This window comes from Hyla sarda, chromosome 3 (genome assembly GCF_029499605.1).
Source record: "Hyla sarda isolate aHylSar1 chromosome 3, aHylSar1.hap1, whole genome shotgun sequence".
Lineage (NCBI taxonomy): Eukaryota > Metazoa > Chordata > Amphibia > Anura > Hylidae > Hyla > Hyla sarda.
In genome coordinates, this window is record NC_079191.1 from 9,220,013 (window position 1) to 9,237,056 (window position 17,044).

General features: G+C 47.4%; 1 protein-coding gene across 4 annotated transcripts in view; it reads left to right on the plus strand.

Annotated features, from left to right (window-relative positions):
• The window catches only part of LOC130361131 (amine sulfotransferase-like), a 67,058-nt gene that overhangs the window by 37,508 nt on the left and 12,506 nt on the right, over positions 1-17,044 (plus strand). The gene's annotated exons all lie outside the window — the stretch shown is intronic.

Here is a 17,044-nt window from a genome sequence, read left to right on the forward strand (position 1 = left end):
GCAGTTGATGGTTTTCCTGCGTAAATTAGTTCAGCCTTCAGGTGCTCCGGTGGGCTGGAAAAGGTGGATACATTCCTAGGAAAGAGTCTCCTAGGACTGTATCCACCTTTTCCAGACCACCGGAGCACCGGAAAGCTGAACTAATTTATGCAGGAAAAGTCATCAACTGCCGAGCCGAGAAGTTCGTGACGAATCGAATTTACTGTAAGTTTGCTCATCTCTAATTATTTAATTTTTTATTAGACTGAAAAAAGGGGTACTCTGCCCCTAGACATCTTATCTCCTATCTAAAGGCTGGGGGATAAGATGCCGATGGGACCCCCGCAATCTCTGTGCAGCACCCAGCAATCATTTAGAACACTGGGTGCGGGTGGCAGGGGTTTTGATGTCACGGCATGCTCCTTCAATGCAAGTCTATGGGAGGGGGCATGCGGGGCTGGACTGGGGACATAAACCAGCCCTTGAGCATTGCACTGTTTTTATTCAGAATGTGATAGATGACCCAGCACTTTTCAGTGGACAAAGGCTGCTTTATTGGCTGACACGTGCACACCCGCCTTTAGAGATGAGTGAATTTTTGTAAAATTTGATTCGGCCGATTCGCCACATTTTCCGGAAAAAAATTGGTACGGTCCAAATTTTATCCCGGCAAACCGCTGTTAAAAACTGTTATTTCTGGCCTACGGAGTGGCTCAATAATAGGGGTGTAGAACACTTTGCTTTGTCCTAACACACATAGGGTGTGTTAGTGAAATTGGACTGTTATTCAGTATGACATGCAGATTACAGGCATCACTATTAGAATCACTGCCACAGAGAGTCGGATGGGGCAGATTTTTTATGCAATTTTTATTTAATTTAATTTGAATTTATTGAAATTTTTTGATTACCCATTCTGGTGAGCATGGAGCGGGTGGTCTGCCGCCTTGTGAGATACCACCTGTTCCAGCCCCTGCCTCTCAGCGCACCCCCATAGTCTAAGTGTCCACTTGAAAAGGGAGGTGTTACGCCGAGCGCTCCGGGTCCCTGCTCCTCCCCGGAGCGCTGGCGGCGTTCCTCTCTCTGCAGCGCCCTGGTCAGAGCCGCTGACCGGGAGCGCTGCACTGACACTGCCGGCGGGGATGCGATTCGCATAGCGGGACGAGCCCGCTCGCGAATCGCATCCCAAGTCACTCACCTGTCCCGGTCCCTGGCTGTCACGTCCTGGCGCACGCGGCTCCGCTCCTTAGGGCGCGCGCACGCGCCAGCTCTTTAAGATTTAAAGGGCCAGTGCACCAATGATTGGTGCCTGGCCCAATCAGTCTGATTAGCTTCCACCTGCTCCCTGTCTATATAACCTCACTTCCCCTTCCCTTCCTTGCCGGATCTTGTTGCCATTGTGCCTTGAGAAAGCTATTACTGTGTTTGCCATTACTGTGTTCCTGACCTCTTGCTATATCCATTGACTACGAACCTTGCCACCTGCCCCGACCTTCTGCTACGTCTGACCTCGCCTCTGCCTAGTCCTTCTGTCCCACGCCTTCTCAGCAGTCAGCGAGGTTGAGCCGTTGCCGGTGGATACGACCTGGTTGCTACCGCCGCAGCAAGACCATCCCGCTTTGCGGCGGGCTCTGGTGAAGACCAGTAGCAACCTAGAACCAGTCCAACGACACGGTCCATGCCAATCCCTCGCTGACACAGAGGATCCACATCCAGCCTGCCGAGTCATAACAGTAGATCCGGCCATGGATCCCGCTGAGGTGCCGCTGCCAAGTCTCGCTGACATATCCACGGTGGTCGCCCAGCAATTCCGACTGATCGCCCAACAAGGTCACCAGCTGTCGCACTTGACCACCATGCTACAGCAACTTCAGTCACAGCTACAGCAGCTGCTACAGCAGCAACCATCTCCTCCGCCGGCTCCTGCACCTCCTCCGCAGCGAGCGGCTGCTTCTAACCTCCGCTTGTCCCTGCCGGACAAATTTGATGGGGACTCTAGACTCCGCCGTGGTTTCCTGTCACAATGTTCCCTACATTTGGAGATGTTGTCACACCAATTTCCTACAGAATGGTCGAAGGTGGCTTTCGTGGTTAGTCTCCTGTCTGGGAAGTCCCTGTCATGGGCCACACCGCTCTGGGACCGCGATGATCCTGTCACCGCCACTGTACAGTCCTTCTTCACTGAGGTTCGCAGTGTCTTCGAGGAACCAACCCGAGCTTCTTCTGCCGAAACTGCCTTGCTGAACCTGGTTCAGGGAAATTCTTCTGTAGGCGAATACGCCATCCAATATCGTACCCTCGCCTCTGAATTATCGTGGAACAACGAGGCTCTCTGCGCGACCTTTAAAAAAGGCCTATCCAGTAACATCAAGGATGTGCTGGCCGCACGAGAGATTCCTGCCAACCTGCATGAACTTATCCATTTGGCCACCCGCATTGACATGCGCTTTTCTGAAAGACACCAGGAGCTCCGCCAGGAAAAAGACCTTGATCTCTGGGCACCTCTCTCACAGTATAATTTGCAATCTACCCCTGTGCCTCCCGCCGAGGAGGCTATGCAAGTGGATCGGTCTCGCCTGACCCATGAAGAGAGGACTCGCCGCAGAGATAAAAATGTATTTCTGTACTGCGCTAGTACCGAACATTTCTTGGTGGATTGCCCTATTCATCCTCCACGTCTGGGAAACGCAAGCACACACCCAGCTCACGTGGGTGTGGCGTCTCTTGGTCTGAAGTCTGCCTCTCCACGTCTCACTGTGCCCGTACGGATTTCTCCTTCTGTGAACTCCTCCTTCTCAGCTGTGGCCTTCTTGGATTCTGGATCTGCAGGAAATTTCATTTTGGCCTATTTTGTTAATAAGTTCAACATCCCTGTGACCCAAGGAAGTGCCAAGGGGCAACTCAGCTCACTCACCACACCGTAATGTAGTCCTGGGCTTCATAGGGAGAGAGCAGTCTGGAGCACGAACACACGGGCCGCTTCCCGTTAATGGCATATAGAAAGAAGGTGAGAAGTTCAGCTCGTTGACCAGAAAATGAAAACGTAACCTTTACTGTGGACAGTTAAAATCCATGAGGACAAAAATAACTAAATGATGAATAAAAACATCCAATAACCTTGGTTCTCCGGTATGTTTTCAATATGGTATTTCATATATAAACGGGCACTGTCCGCTTATGCACTGCCATGACTAAGGGCTCATCTGCAGCCCGAAAAGCGTCGGCGCGATGTTATTATTCATCATTTAGTTATTTTTGTCCTCATGGATTTTTACCGTCCACAGTAAAGGTTACGTTTTAATTTTCTGGTCAGCGAGCTGAACTTCTCACCTTCTTTCTATATCCCTGTGACCCGTCTCACCAAGCCGCTCTACATTTCCTCAGTCAACGGAGTGAAATTGGACTGCACTGTGCGTTACCGCACAGAACCCCTGCTCATGAGCATTGGACTGCATCACGAAAAAATTGAACTTTTGTTTTGCCCAACTGCACCTCTGAAGTCCTCCTCGGTCTGCCATGGCTCCAACGCCACTCTCCTACCCTTGACTGGACCACCGGGGAGATCAAGAGCTGGGGTGCTTCTTGTCACAAAAAATGCCTCACGTCTGCTCCCAGTCCCGTCTGTCAAACCTCAGTGTCTCCTCCTATACCTGGTCTCCCCAAGACCTATCAGGACTATACCGTGCCTCCTCATAGCCCCCGTCCTGGGAACACTCTACCCCGTGCTAAGCTTCACCCTCTCTCCCCCCCCTCCCCATTCCCACTCCTTCTGAACTGCCTGCCGTTGATGAGCATACCGAGGACTTCACTGTCCTCCAGAAGGAGACTCTACAATCCCTCCCAATGTCCTCGTCCCATGTGAAGCGAAATCCGGACAAAAAGAGGGGGAGACCTAAGAGGGGGGGGTACTGTTATGCCGAGCGCTCCGGGTCCCTGCTCCTCCCCGGAGCGCTCGCTGCGTTCCTCTCTCTGCAGCGCCCCGGTCAGACCCGCTGACCGGGAGCGCTGCACTGACACTGCTGGCGGGGATGCGATTCGCATAGCGGGACGCACCCGCTCGCGAATCGCATGCCAAGTCACTCACCTGTCCCGGTCCCCAGCTGTCACGTCCTGGCGTGCGCGGCTCCGCTCCTTAGGGCGCACGCGCGCCAGCTCTTTAAGATTTAAAGGGCCAGTGCACCAATGATTGGTGCCTGGCCCAATCAGTCTGATTAGCTTCCACCTGCTCCCTGTCTATATAACCTCACTTCCCCTTCCCTTCCTTGCCGGATCTTGTTGCCATTGTGCCTTGAGAAAGCTATTACTGTGTTTGCCATTACTGTGTTCCTGACCTCTTGCTATATCCATTGACTACGAACCAGCCTGCCCCGACCTTCTGCTACGTCTGACCTTGCCTCTGTCCAGTCCTTCTGTCCCACGCCTTCTCAGCAGTCAGCGAGGTTGAGCCGTTGCCGGTGGATACGACCTGGTTGCTACTGCCGCAGTAAGACCATCCCGCTTTGCGGCGGGCTCTGGTGAAGACCAGTAGCAACCTAGAACCGGTCCACCGACACGGTCCACCCCAATCCCTCGCTGACACAGAGGATCCCCTTCCAGCCTGCCGAATCATAACAGGAGGGACTGCAGTACCAGCAAATTGTACAGGAGCCCATTCAGTTTCTATGCCATTGGATAAGTGGGCACATAAAACTAGAAGTGGCTGGAGTGAAAAAGCTTGTACTTGTATCTTAAAATCGAGTTGGCGGTCCTCCTTCAGGCGAGATTCCACCTATTCCAGCCCCTGCCTCTCAGCGCCCGCATGACCGTAAAAGTGTGAATGTTTCATTTAATCAGTTATGGTTCCTTGTTATCGCTCCAAGCTGTTTCATTGGATTCTTGTGATAATTCCACAGGTAATATGACGTCGACGACCGTAGGGTGTCAGTCTAGAAAAGATTACATTGATTTTTTTTTTATTAAATTTAAATAAGATTTATATTAGATTCTCAAGTTTAATGACCCAGTGTTTACTTTGAACCAATACTGTGAACACAAAACCCAACTACTATGAACACAAAACCCAATCTAACAAGGAGTCACATGGCGCCACAATGACAGAGCCTAGAGGGGGAAGCAGCCCGAGGAGACCATAATCTGGCAGAATGACACAGCCTGGAATTGGCGGCAGCAAGAGGAGACCATTTAGTGGCTGAATGACACAGCCTGGAGTTGGCAGCAGCATGAGGAGACAATAGGGTCTCGCAATCCCTAAAATTAAATTATGAATTTTCTAATTTAAACTGAAGATTTATGGTAGCTAGTGCTACATAAAAAAATTAGGTAAAGTCCCAGGCCCAGCAGCATCAGTAAACCATATAGTGGGAGACCATATAGTGGCTGAATGACACAGCCTGGAGTTGGCGCCTGATGAGGAGACCATATAGTGGCTGAATGGCACAGCCTGGAGGTGGTGGAAGCATGAGGAGACCATATGGTGGAAGAACGAGACAGCCTGAAGCTGGCTGCAGCAGCATCAGGAGTCCTGAAAGTTACCAAGTGACAGTGTGGTGCTGTGGGTGGCAATATCAGTACCCGGTGACGAAGGTGGGTAAAAAAAGGTCTGATGCAGAGGAATGCTCGTAACTGGGGAGCAGCGCCTTAAATCTTTTTGCCATTATACATATTTGTGCAGTGTTGGTGTGGCACCATGGTCAATCTACTCTGATGCATCATGTATTGGTGGTAAATCCTGCCTGATTCATCTTCACAAAGGTCAGTCTCTCCATATTGGACAGACGAGTTCTCCTTGGGGTGACTATGGCCCCCACCGCACTAAGCACCCGCTCTGATGGCACACTACTGGCCGGTCAGGAAAGCTTTTCCAGGGTAAACTCTGCCAGTTGTGGCCAAAAATCAAGTTTGGCTGCCCAGAAGTCCAGTGGATCTTCAAGGTGTGTCGGCAGGGGCATTTCAAGGCACGACGCCACCTGCTGGTTCAGGTCCTGCAAAAGGTCTACTTGCTGCTGCATAGTTGCTTCACTAGACTTCACGTAGACTTAGGCTGCTGCTGATGGAGATGGTACTGCTCCTGCCAACCCACCCCTTCCCAGCAGCCATGGAAGTGGAGGGTGAGAGCAGAGGGTCCCTGGAGTCAGACCTGCGAGAGGATGGACGATGGCGCCTATAGGCATCGGCCAGCTGACTACGTAGGATCTCTCTGTTGTAGGTGAGTTTGTCCTCCCTCTCAGGGGGTTTAAAAAGGCCCCCCATTTTGTGGCAGTAGCCAGGGTCCAATAAGGTGGAGAGCAAGAAGTCATCCCACCGCCGTATGGTAACAATTCGGGGGTCACTACGCAAGTAAGTGAGCATGCATCGTGCCATTTGTGCAAGTGACTCAGAGGGACTCCCTGCCTCCATCTCCACTGCATACTGGGTCTGGGTCCTCTGTCTCGCCTTCCTCATAACCCTCTAGTTCCTCTGGCTGCTTCTGCTCATCCTCTCCTTTCAGATGACTGGAAAAACTGCCCATTTTGCAAAACCTGAACTGTGCTCCGCTCTGCCCCTCCCCCTCCTCCTTCTCCTCCAGTTCAGCCCCCACAGGGCTCATGTGGCCGTGAGATGTAGCCGCACCGTCTCCAGTGCCCTGAACAGCCATCGTTCCAACATGTGTTGTAGGAAATGAAGCAGTTGAATGACGTCGTTCATCCCGTAATCCTGGCAACTTAAATATAATGTGGCTTCCTCAAAGGGCCTGAGCAAACGGCAGGTGTCACATATGAGCTGCCACTGGTTCACATTGAAGTTACACAAGGGAGTCCTCCTATCCACTTGGATCATCAAGAAATCGTTCATGGCTTTTCTCTGTTCGTACAGATGGTCCACCATATGGAGGGTGGAATTCCAACATGTGGCAAAGTCTCAAATCAGACCATGTTGGGGGATACCGTTCTGACGCTGCAGCTCAAGGAGGGTGTGCTTTGCGGTGTACGAGTGGCTGAAGTGCATGCAAAGTTTTCTCCCCCTTGTTAGGATCTTTAGGTCTTGCAAATGGGGAGGAACACTTCAGGAACCGCTTGACAACCATATTAAACACGTGTGCCATGCAGGGCGCATGGCTAAGCCTTCCTTGTCGCAGCGCAGACAAGATGTTCTTCCCGTTGTCAGTCACCATGGTTCCCATTTCCAGTTTTCATTGAGTAAGCCATGCTCTAATTTCTTTATGAATGACTTTTAGCAGTTCCTCCCCTGTGTGACTCCGTTCCCCAAGGCAAACCATGTAAAGAACAATGTGACACCGCCGTGCCCTGCACACATGATATGCTGGAGGGCCACTGAGACTTGTCTGGGCAGTAGAGGTTGAGAACATGGTGTAGGATGAGGAGGCGGAGTCGCACATTGTCATAGGACCAATGGCCTGAGAGCATGGAGGAGGAAGTGGCGTGACCTGTCCAAGATGATGTTGTGGCGTGCAGGAACCACATTCACCCAGTAGGCCGTAAAGGACATGTATTGTCCCTGACCATAGTTTCAGCTCCAGACGTCGACACTGCCGTGCACTTTGGTACTCGCCGACAGGCTCAAGGACTGGCCAACCTTCTCTTCCACAAAATTGTGCAGGGCTGGTACTGCCTTCTTCACAGAGAAATGATGGCTTGGAACTCTCCACCTCGGCTTGGCACAAGCCATCAGTTCTCCCAGGCGGCTTTATGGTGACGCTGCATATGTTTACGCAGAGCAGTGGAGCCAACATTGGGACCCTGGCCACGCTTCACCTTCTGCCGACATATCTTGCATATGGCTATGTTAACCTCCTCCGAATGCTTGATTAATAAATGCCGCACCGCCGAGTAGCTGATTTTCCCACCTACATTCCGCACTAATTGACTGCTACTGCCGGCCTCTCCAGGAACCCATGTTCCACTATCTCCCTGGAAGGTAGGCTGCCGCGAAGCAGGTGGTTTCCCCTGGGCACATTTGCCTCCAGAATTTCCACTTCTGCCACCATACTGACTGCCAACCGTGCTACCACCTTGCTGGCTCAGCTGCTGCCTCACGGGCAACCTGCAACCCTCTTCTCCTGATGATGATGAAGCCACTTCTGCACTCGGCTCCCAATTGCGATCAGCTTCATCATCATCAACAGTTGTGTGTACGTCACTGATGTCCTTCTCAGGTTCCCCAACAGTGTCTGCTTCAGGACCCTGAACGCTCGCAACACCGCCTCCCACATCACTCTCCTGATCACTACTTGCCCGCCTAGTGGAGGAAGCGGCGGATGTCTCCTCCACTTCTCTTCATTGTGTGTCAGGCTCCCACAGCAGGAGGATGTCTCCTGCTGTGTTTGCACAAGCACTGCGGCTGACAGAGAGTTAATTCATTCCCCGCTATGGAGATCATACTTGCGGGGGGAGGGACAAAGTGACATCAGGAGATACGTGGGTCACACTTCACTGAGTGCTGCGCCCGCGGGCCGCTGCTTTGACTACAATCTCCGTTCCTCATTACACAGTGCTGCTCGCTGCTGACAGGCTGCTTTAGTTTCAGTCTCCGCTCTGGGAAAATTTCTTCCCCGCTGAGTAGCAGGGATCTCGGGTACATTTCCCAGCGCTGCTGGGGGCATCTCAGAGCAGAGACTGAAATGAAAGCAGCCTGTCAGCAGTGAGCAGCACTGTAAAATGAGGAGCAAAGATTGTAATGAAAGCAGCACCCAAGGTCCCTGTGCCCAAAGCAGAGATGTGCTCTAGGCACAGGGATCTTGGGCACAACCTCCACATTGGGGATTCAGTCAAGAGTGACCCATGGCCGCAGTGATCAGTCAAGTGTGACCCATGGCCACAGTGATCAGTCAAGTGTGACCCATGGCCGCAGCGATCAGTGAAGTGTGGCCCGCGGGCGCAGGGTTCACAGCGGGAGAAGACATATTTCTGCTATATGTATATAGATATACATTCGTAATGACAAATATTTTTTTTTTAATTCAAATTTATGCAAATATTTATGTGAATATTGGCTCTTCCAGACTGGACACTGATGCAAATTTGCGCACTATGCAAATTTCATTACAAATGTTCGCATAAAAAAAAAACAACGAACTTAGTGAATATGTGAATTTCGCAAACATAGGACAAATATTTGTATAGTGGTGCACCATAAGGAAAATTTTGGACCAGAACCGAAAATTTAGGCAGTGCTTGGCTGAAAATACTATTCCCCGCCCACTTTTTTTTTCAAGTAGTTTTTGTAGAGAGTTTTATTACACATACTGGGCAGATTACTTAAAGGGGTACTCCGCTGGAAAAAAAAATTCTTAAAACAGATTTGTAAATTATGAAGAAAGCAGGTAGATGCCAGCGATTAAGAAACTTCACCTTTATTAGAACCACGTAAAACCATCGACATGGAGAGACTTCAATAAGACAAACGTTTAAAATTCCAGGAATCAGCGCCAAGCATATGCTTGGCGCTGATTCCTGGAATTTTAAACGTTTGTCTTATTGAAGTCTCTCCATGTCGATGGTTTTACGTGGTTCTAATAAAGGTGAAGTTTCTTAATCGCTGGCATCTACCTGCTTTCTTCATATCCTTGGAGGATTATATTGCCGTGCGGTGGCCGGGTGAGCTGACTATTTTCCTGATTTGTAAATTACTTTTATTTAAAAATCTTAACCCTTCCAGTACTTATCAGCTGCTGTATGCTCCAGAGGAAGTTGTGTAGTTCTTTTCTGTCTGACCACAGTGCTCTCTGCTGACACCTCTGTCCATTTTAGGAACAGTCCAGAGCAGCAGCAAGTCCCATAGCAAACCTCTTCTGCTCCGGACAGTACCTAAAATGGACATAGGTGTCAGCAGAGAGCACTGTGGTCAGACTGGAAAGAACTACACAACTTCCTGTAGAGCATACAGCAGCTGATAAGTACTGGAAGGGTTAAAGGGGCACTCTAGGGACGTTAAAAAAATAAAAATGCCCCAAAAACCACCACAATATCTATTCTGTGTCCCCTGTAGTTATCCATGTGATTTGTTCATCTCTTTTTGCCCCTGATGTCTCCTAAATACTTTTTCCTTGTTTGCAGCACAGACTACAACCCCCAGCAGTCAGTGCAGCTCTGTGTAATGGCTGCAGCCAACTGTTTTCACTATCTGTGTGCATGCTCACACTGCAGCTCACACATACTGTACAGGTCTTTTCTTTCAGACTATCCTTCCCCCAGCAATAAATCTTACTATGCTCTGAATGGCAGAAGTCAGTGATTAGATCTTCAGCAGAAAAGCAGCAGCTATGTGCTCAGTTGTGACTATGAATCTTCACTGCTTTTCTCTCACAGCTCATAATCTCTCACACAGGGAGGGGAGGGGGAGGGGAGGTGTGGCTGCACAGAAGTCAGACAGAGGTCAGGTGGTGTTGTCCTGAAGGGTGGGGGCTAGTGTCAGTGAGGGGTTTACACCAAGACAAGGTGGATTTGAGAATTACATTTTTCTCTTATTTCCTGCCTGTAAGTAACAGCTGAAAGAGGGAAAACTGCTGCATATAGCTAAGTAATGATAGCTAGACAAATACATAAGTTGGTGAGGGGGAAAGGATGGGCTATGGGTTTAGTTCCCTGGAGTACCCCTTTAAGATTTTTGGATAGAAGTCATTTACAAATCTCTATAACTTTCTAGCACCAGTTGCTTAAAAAAAAAGAAAATAATAAAAAATAAAAATTCAGTGGAGTACACCTTTAAAAAAAAAAAAAAAAGCTCTGCAGCCGACCCAAAATTACTAGGTAGAGATTTATCAAAACCCGTGCAGAGAAAGGTTGCCCATTTTCCCATAGCATAGCAATAGCTAGATGAGCGAAGTTACAGTAATTCGATTCGTCACAAACTTCTCGGCTCGGCAGTTGATGACTTTATCCTGCATAAATTAGTTCAGCTTTCAGGTGCTCCGATGGCTGGAGACTCTCTTAGGACTGGATCCAGCTTTTCCAGCAAACCGGAGCACCTGAAAGCTGAACTAATTTATGCAGGATAAAGTCATCAACTGCCGAGCCGAGAAGTTTGTGATGAATCTAATAGCAACCAATCAGATCGCTTCTTTCATTTTTAAAGAGACCAATGAAAAATAAAAGAAGCAATCTGATTGCTTGCCATGGGCAACTACACAATTTTTCCTAGGCACAATTTATGATAAATCCCCCCCCCCCCCCCCCCCTAGTGTTGGGCCAGCTGCAGAGCATTGGGCTGTTTCAAGGCATGCTGGGAGTTGTAGTTTGTTTTTAACTAACTAGCTTAGTAGCTGACTCAAGTCTCTCTATAGATATATATATACACCGGGGGAGGGGAGACATGCCTTTATATTCACAATGACCGGACAGGCCGGGCAGTGACACAAGGGGACGGGGCAGAGCTGTCACCTGAGCAGTAGGTGTCCGGTCCCACTCTATGCACTGCTTGTGGTGTATCCCTAATAATAATAATAATTTATATAAAAACAAACAATAGCAGAAAGCAAACCATGTTACCAAGCTAAAGAGGGTGCAGACAGTTGAGGGACTGGGTCCAAAGTCCCAATAAGGATCCAAAGCAACCAGTGTAACCCCCCCCAGTGCTCCACTTAAAAAAGAAAGAAAAAGAAAAGAAGAATAGTCAGCACAACTACCTAATACACGGGTGCACTCTGCTGTGGCAAATACAAAGTATACAAAAAAGTAGGTTGCAGCAGCTCACATTGGTCAAAAAATGGAGGCTCAAAAAGTGTCCCCCATCCACCACGCAGAGGTGGCCTCTTGTCGAATGGGACCCCAACACTCATTTCACTCACCTCTGCTGGGCATATGGCCTCTGACTGGGTGACATACAGGATGGGGGACACGCTTTGATCAAAAAGTGAGCTAAGAGCACTAAGAGTGCTGCTGCAACCTTCTTTTTTGAGTACTCCACTTACTCCCCAGCAGCCCCGCCCTCACATATCAGTACTCCACTTGCTCCCAGCAGCCCCCCCCCCCACATAACAGTACTCCACTTACTCCCCAGCAGGCCACCCCTACATAACAGTACTCTACTTACTCTCCAGCAGGCCACCCCTACATAACAGTACTCTACCTACTCTCCAGCAGGCCACCCCTACATAACAGTGCTCCATTTACTCCCCAGCACCCCCCCCCCACATAACAGGACCCTACATACTCTCCAGCCCCACCCCCCACATAACTAGATCATACATACTCCCCAGCCCCCCCCCCCCCTCCACATAACAGGACCATACATACTCTCCAGCCCCCCCTCACATAACAGGACCTCACTTACTCACCAACATAACAGGACCCTAATTACTCCCCAGCCCCCCCCCTCCCTCACATAACGGTTCCCTACTTACTCCCCAGCCCTCCCCTATCTCACAAAGTAATAGCATGAGGTTTCCCTTTCCTCTCACCCAGTGCAGCAGATCTTCCTCCGAGCAGCTCCAGTGACTGTGTACCGGCAGGAGGAGGAGGAGCCAGTAGCACAGAGGAGGGGGAGCTAGGAGCAGTGAGGAGGCAGAGAGTAGAGGAGAGTGTCCTGTCTGTACAGCTCTTAGTACAGACTCTGTAGCCTCCATACCTCTGCTCACTGGCCCTGATTTATTAAGAGTGCTGTGTAGTTTTCTTTGTGGGTTTTAATTCCCCACAATTTTTTTCCACTGTATTTATTAAGGTTTCCCTACATTTTGCTTTTTTTCCACGTGCTCTGATCTGTCAGGTTTTCCTCACTGAAATCCACCACATTTTCTGTGGAAACCTTAGTAAATGACCCTCATTTATTATTCTATACCCGACTTGTTTTGTCGGGTTTTTTTGTCACATCTTTGCCAGCGCCATGTCGCACACATCGTACGCCAGTCTGCGGCATGATGCAACATTTTTTCCCTACGGACCCGATTTGGATTCTCCCAAACCCGAAAAAGGGGCGTAACCCGACATTTCTGAGCTTTTTCCCCCGTATTTATAAAGGTTTCCAACCCGAATTTGTTAAATTGTTGTGGATTTTTTCCCGACAGCTCAGAGGAGTTGGAAACCAAAACCAACAAAATCCACGTGCGACAAACAGGATGCGACATAATAATAAATACCAGGGGAAAAAAGCAGTCGGGTAAGAAAGCAAGATAGACTTACAACCCGATTTTCTAAGTAAATGAGGGCCAATATGTTTGGTTTTTGTAAAAATGTCAGGGACACTCCCTTTTTGTGTGACCACGCCCCTTTCCCCAAAGGCCACACCCCCTTTTCGGGTTCTCTCAGTAAAATGGAGAGTTGGTCTTGTTTTTTCCATTTCTGACAAAATTTCCAGCGCAGACAAAATTCTGGCACAACGAGGCCGAATCTGGCGCACAATAGTAAATCAGGGCCACTGTAACATAGTTCATAAGGTGAAAAAAGACCAGAATCCATCAAGTTCAGCCTATATCCCTAATGAGTCATTACTGAGTTTATCCAGAGGAGGCAAAAAACCCTCAGACTAGAGGTAAAAATTCCTTCCCGACTCCAAATATGGCATCAGAATAAATCCCTGGATCAACGTTCTGTTCCTATAAATCTAGTATATGTAACCAGTAATGTTATTATTCTCCAAAAATGCATCCAGACCCTTTTTAAATTCTTTTACAGAGTTCACTATGACCACCTCCTCCGGGAGAGAATTCCACAGTCTCACTGCTCTTACAGTAAAGAACCCCGTCTGTGCTGGTGAAGAAACCTTCTTTCCTCTAAACGGAGAGGATGCCCCCTTGTTATAGATACAGTCCTGGGTATAAATAGACCATGGGAAAGATCACTGTACTGTCCCCTGATATATTTATACATAGTTATTAGGTCTCCCCTAAGCCTTCTTTTTTCTAAACTAAATAACCCTAATTCTGATAATCTTTCTGGGTATTGTAGTCCTCCCATTCCCTGTATTACTCTGGTTGCCCATCTTTGAACCCTCTACAGCTCCACTATATCTTTCTTGTACACTGGTGCCCAGTACTGTACACAGTATTCTATGTGTGGTCTGACTAGTACTGTACACAGTATTCCATGTGTGGTCTGACTAGTGATTTGTACAGCGGTAGAATTATTTCCTTGTCATGGGCATCTATGCTCCTATTGATCCACCCCATGATTTTATTTGCCTTGGCAGCAGCTGTCCGACACTGGTCACTACAGCTAAATTTACTGTTAACTAAGACTCCTAAGTCCTTTTCCATGTCAGTCGTCCCAAGTGTTCTCCCATTTAATACATAATCCAGCCCGGATTTTTCCTCCCCATGTGCATTACCTTACATTTATCAGTGTTAAACCTCATCTGCCACTTCCCAGCCCAAATCTCCAACCTATCCAGATCCATTTGTAACAGTGCCCTGTCCTCTATTGTGTTTACCACTTTACAGAGTTTAGTATCATCTGCAAAGATTGCTACTTTACTATTTAACCCCTCTACAAGGTCATTAATAAATACATTAAATAGAACAGGACCCAAGACTGACCCCGGTGGTCCCCACTAGTAACAGTCACCCAATCAGAATAAGTACCATTAATAACCACCCTCTGTTTCCTTATCACTGAGCCAGTTACTTACCCACTTACACACATTTTCCCCCAGCCCATTCCTTCTGATTTTATGCACCAAACTTTTATGTAGCACCGTATCAAATGCTTTGGAAAAATCCAGATATACGACATCCAGCGATTGCCCCTGGCCCAGTATGGAGCTCACCTCCTCATAAAAGCTGATCAGGTTAGTTTGACAGGACCGATCCCTCATAAAGCCATGCTGATATGGAGTCATGCATTTATTTTTATCAATATACTCTAAAATAGCATCTCTTAGGAAACCCTCAAACAATTTACATACAACAGAGGTTAAACTAAACTTTAATTTTTAAAGGGCCTACACTTTCATTTTTAACCTTTTTGCTATTTATATAGTTAAAAAACATTTTGGGGTTAGTTTTACTCTCTTTGGAAATGAGTTTTTCTGTCTCTATTTTTGCAGCGGGGGGACGCTCGCCATAAGACATCTTATCCCCTATTCTTTGCTGGGAGGTGAAGTTTTGCAACATCTGGAGGGCTACAGTTTGAGAGCACTGATTTAGGGAGTGTGGTGCACACTCAAGAGCTAAACCCACTCATAGCTATAGCTGGTGCTGGCTGCTATGCTATCTGCAGCCTACACCCGCCGGTAATGACCCACATCGGATATCATTCTAATGCAGGTCATGTGACTGATTAAATGTGACATTTAAACAGTTTTGGGCCCGCCCTCCTGATGTCTAGTGGTCTAATCACACCCCTCCGCACGATGTATGAGACCCACAATTGGTTATAAGAGGCCCATCTATAGAAAACAAATATATATATATATATATATATATATATATATATATAATCTCATATCTATCAGCATCAGGGAGGTCACTATTCATTCCCTGCAGTCGTCACTGGTCATTGTTCTAACTGTGCGGCGGGGGGACTTCACCTGTCAGTCCAACAAGACCCACCTCATCCAAGCCTGCTAGTGAGAGGCCAGGTAAGGCATAATAATAAAAAATAAAATAAAAAAGCAGATAAAAAGTGTGGGGAAATAATGATGCACAGGGAGGAAATTATTGAGCGGGGGGGGGGGGGGGAATTATGAGGCAGAGGGGGGGATCACAGGGGAAAATGAGGAGGCACAAGGGGGGAGTTATGGGGAAATGATAAGCAAGTACAAAAGAGGAAAAAATGGTCTAGGAGGCAATGCTCAAATGTAAGGACAAATGAAAGACCCAGACCAGCACAGGCCAATGAGTAATTTATTTTGACGATTGGCTCGACGCATTTCGGCAATGTTTCTTGCCTTCTTCAGCTCCAACAACAAAGTACTAAAAAGAAAAATATTCAACTTTTCTAGTCCTAGGAATATAATAAAATGGAGTAAAAAATTTAGATAGATGTATAAGTATTTTTGTTTTATTCCAAATGTTTTATTTTGAAAAATATTTTAACAACAGAATACAGTAATAAACAATGAAAAAGTGAGTAATGTACATCTTATATCACATTAAAATGTTATACAGATATGAATTCAAGTGAAATCCACAGGTAATGGAAAAAAAGAAGTATCAAATAGGAAAGTTTCTATATTGAATAGTAGAGACAATGACTGTAGTAAAGGAATGGAACTTCAATAACAGAGTAGTGACATCAAGTTACAGACTCACTGGTACATTTAGGGTAATGAGGGCTCAAAATCCAGACGTCCAAAGACTTCAAGAATTTATCATGTTTGTTGTGTGCTAAAGAGTATGCTCTTTCATAGTCACATGTTAGGTTGACCTGGCAGATAACCTCATGCAAAGAAGGTATTTTAGCAGTTTTCCAGTACCTGGTTATGAGTAATTTGGAGGACATGAGTAGGTGTGCAATAACAGTTCTCAAATATAGCGGAAAAGCGCCTTAGTCAAGCAGTAGTAAAGCTAATGCCGGGGTAAAGTCAATGGGTACACAAGACACTCTGTTGAGGAGTATTTTAATCCCATTTCAAAAGGTCCAAAGTAGCGAACAATCCCACAGAATATGATACAGCGTGCCCACCCCGCAACCTCTCCAACAAAGATTTGAACAGGAGGAATCTAGGATGTGTAACTTCGAGGGTGTATAGTACCATCTATAAATTGTTTTAGCACTTGCTTCCTGATGATTAACGGAGCGAAACATAGTACGCACATTGGAGAAGACCTTAGCCCATTGATCATCTCTAAACACCTGTCCAAGGTCCGACTCCCACTTAGACATGAAATGCTGTTTGGAAATAGAACATTTATCGTGTAGATAGTTGTAAAAAAAGGTTATGCCTCCTTTAGTCCTGGTGTCCCTATTTAAATATCGTAGGAGTTTCTTTTGAATTCTGTGAGATTGAGAGAATCTAGATGTCAGTAAATTTCTGAGTTGTAGGCCTTTGTAGAAGTCTTTGTGAGGTAAGTGAAACTTCTCTCTCAGTGTGGGAAAGTGGACGTCCCCCGCCTGCCCCAATAAATCTTCTGCAGTGTATATCCCACGTAATTTCCATGAGGACAGATTTAGGTCAGGAATTAATTTTTCTAAAT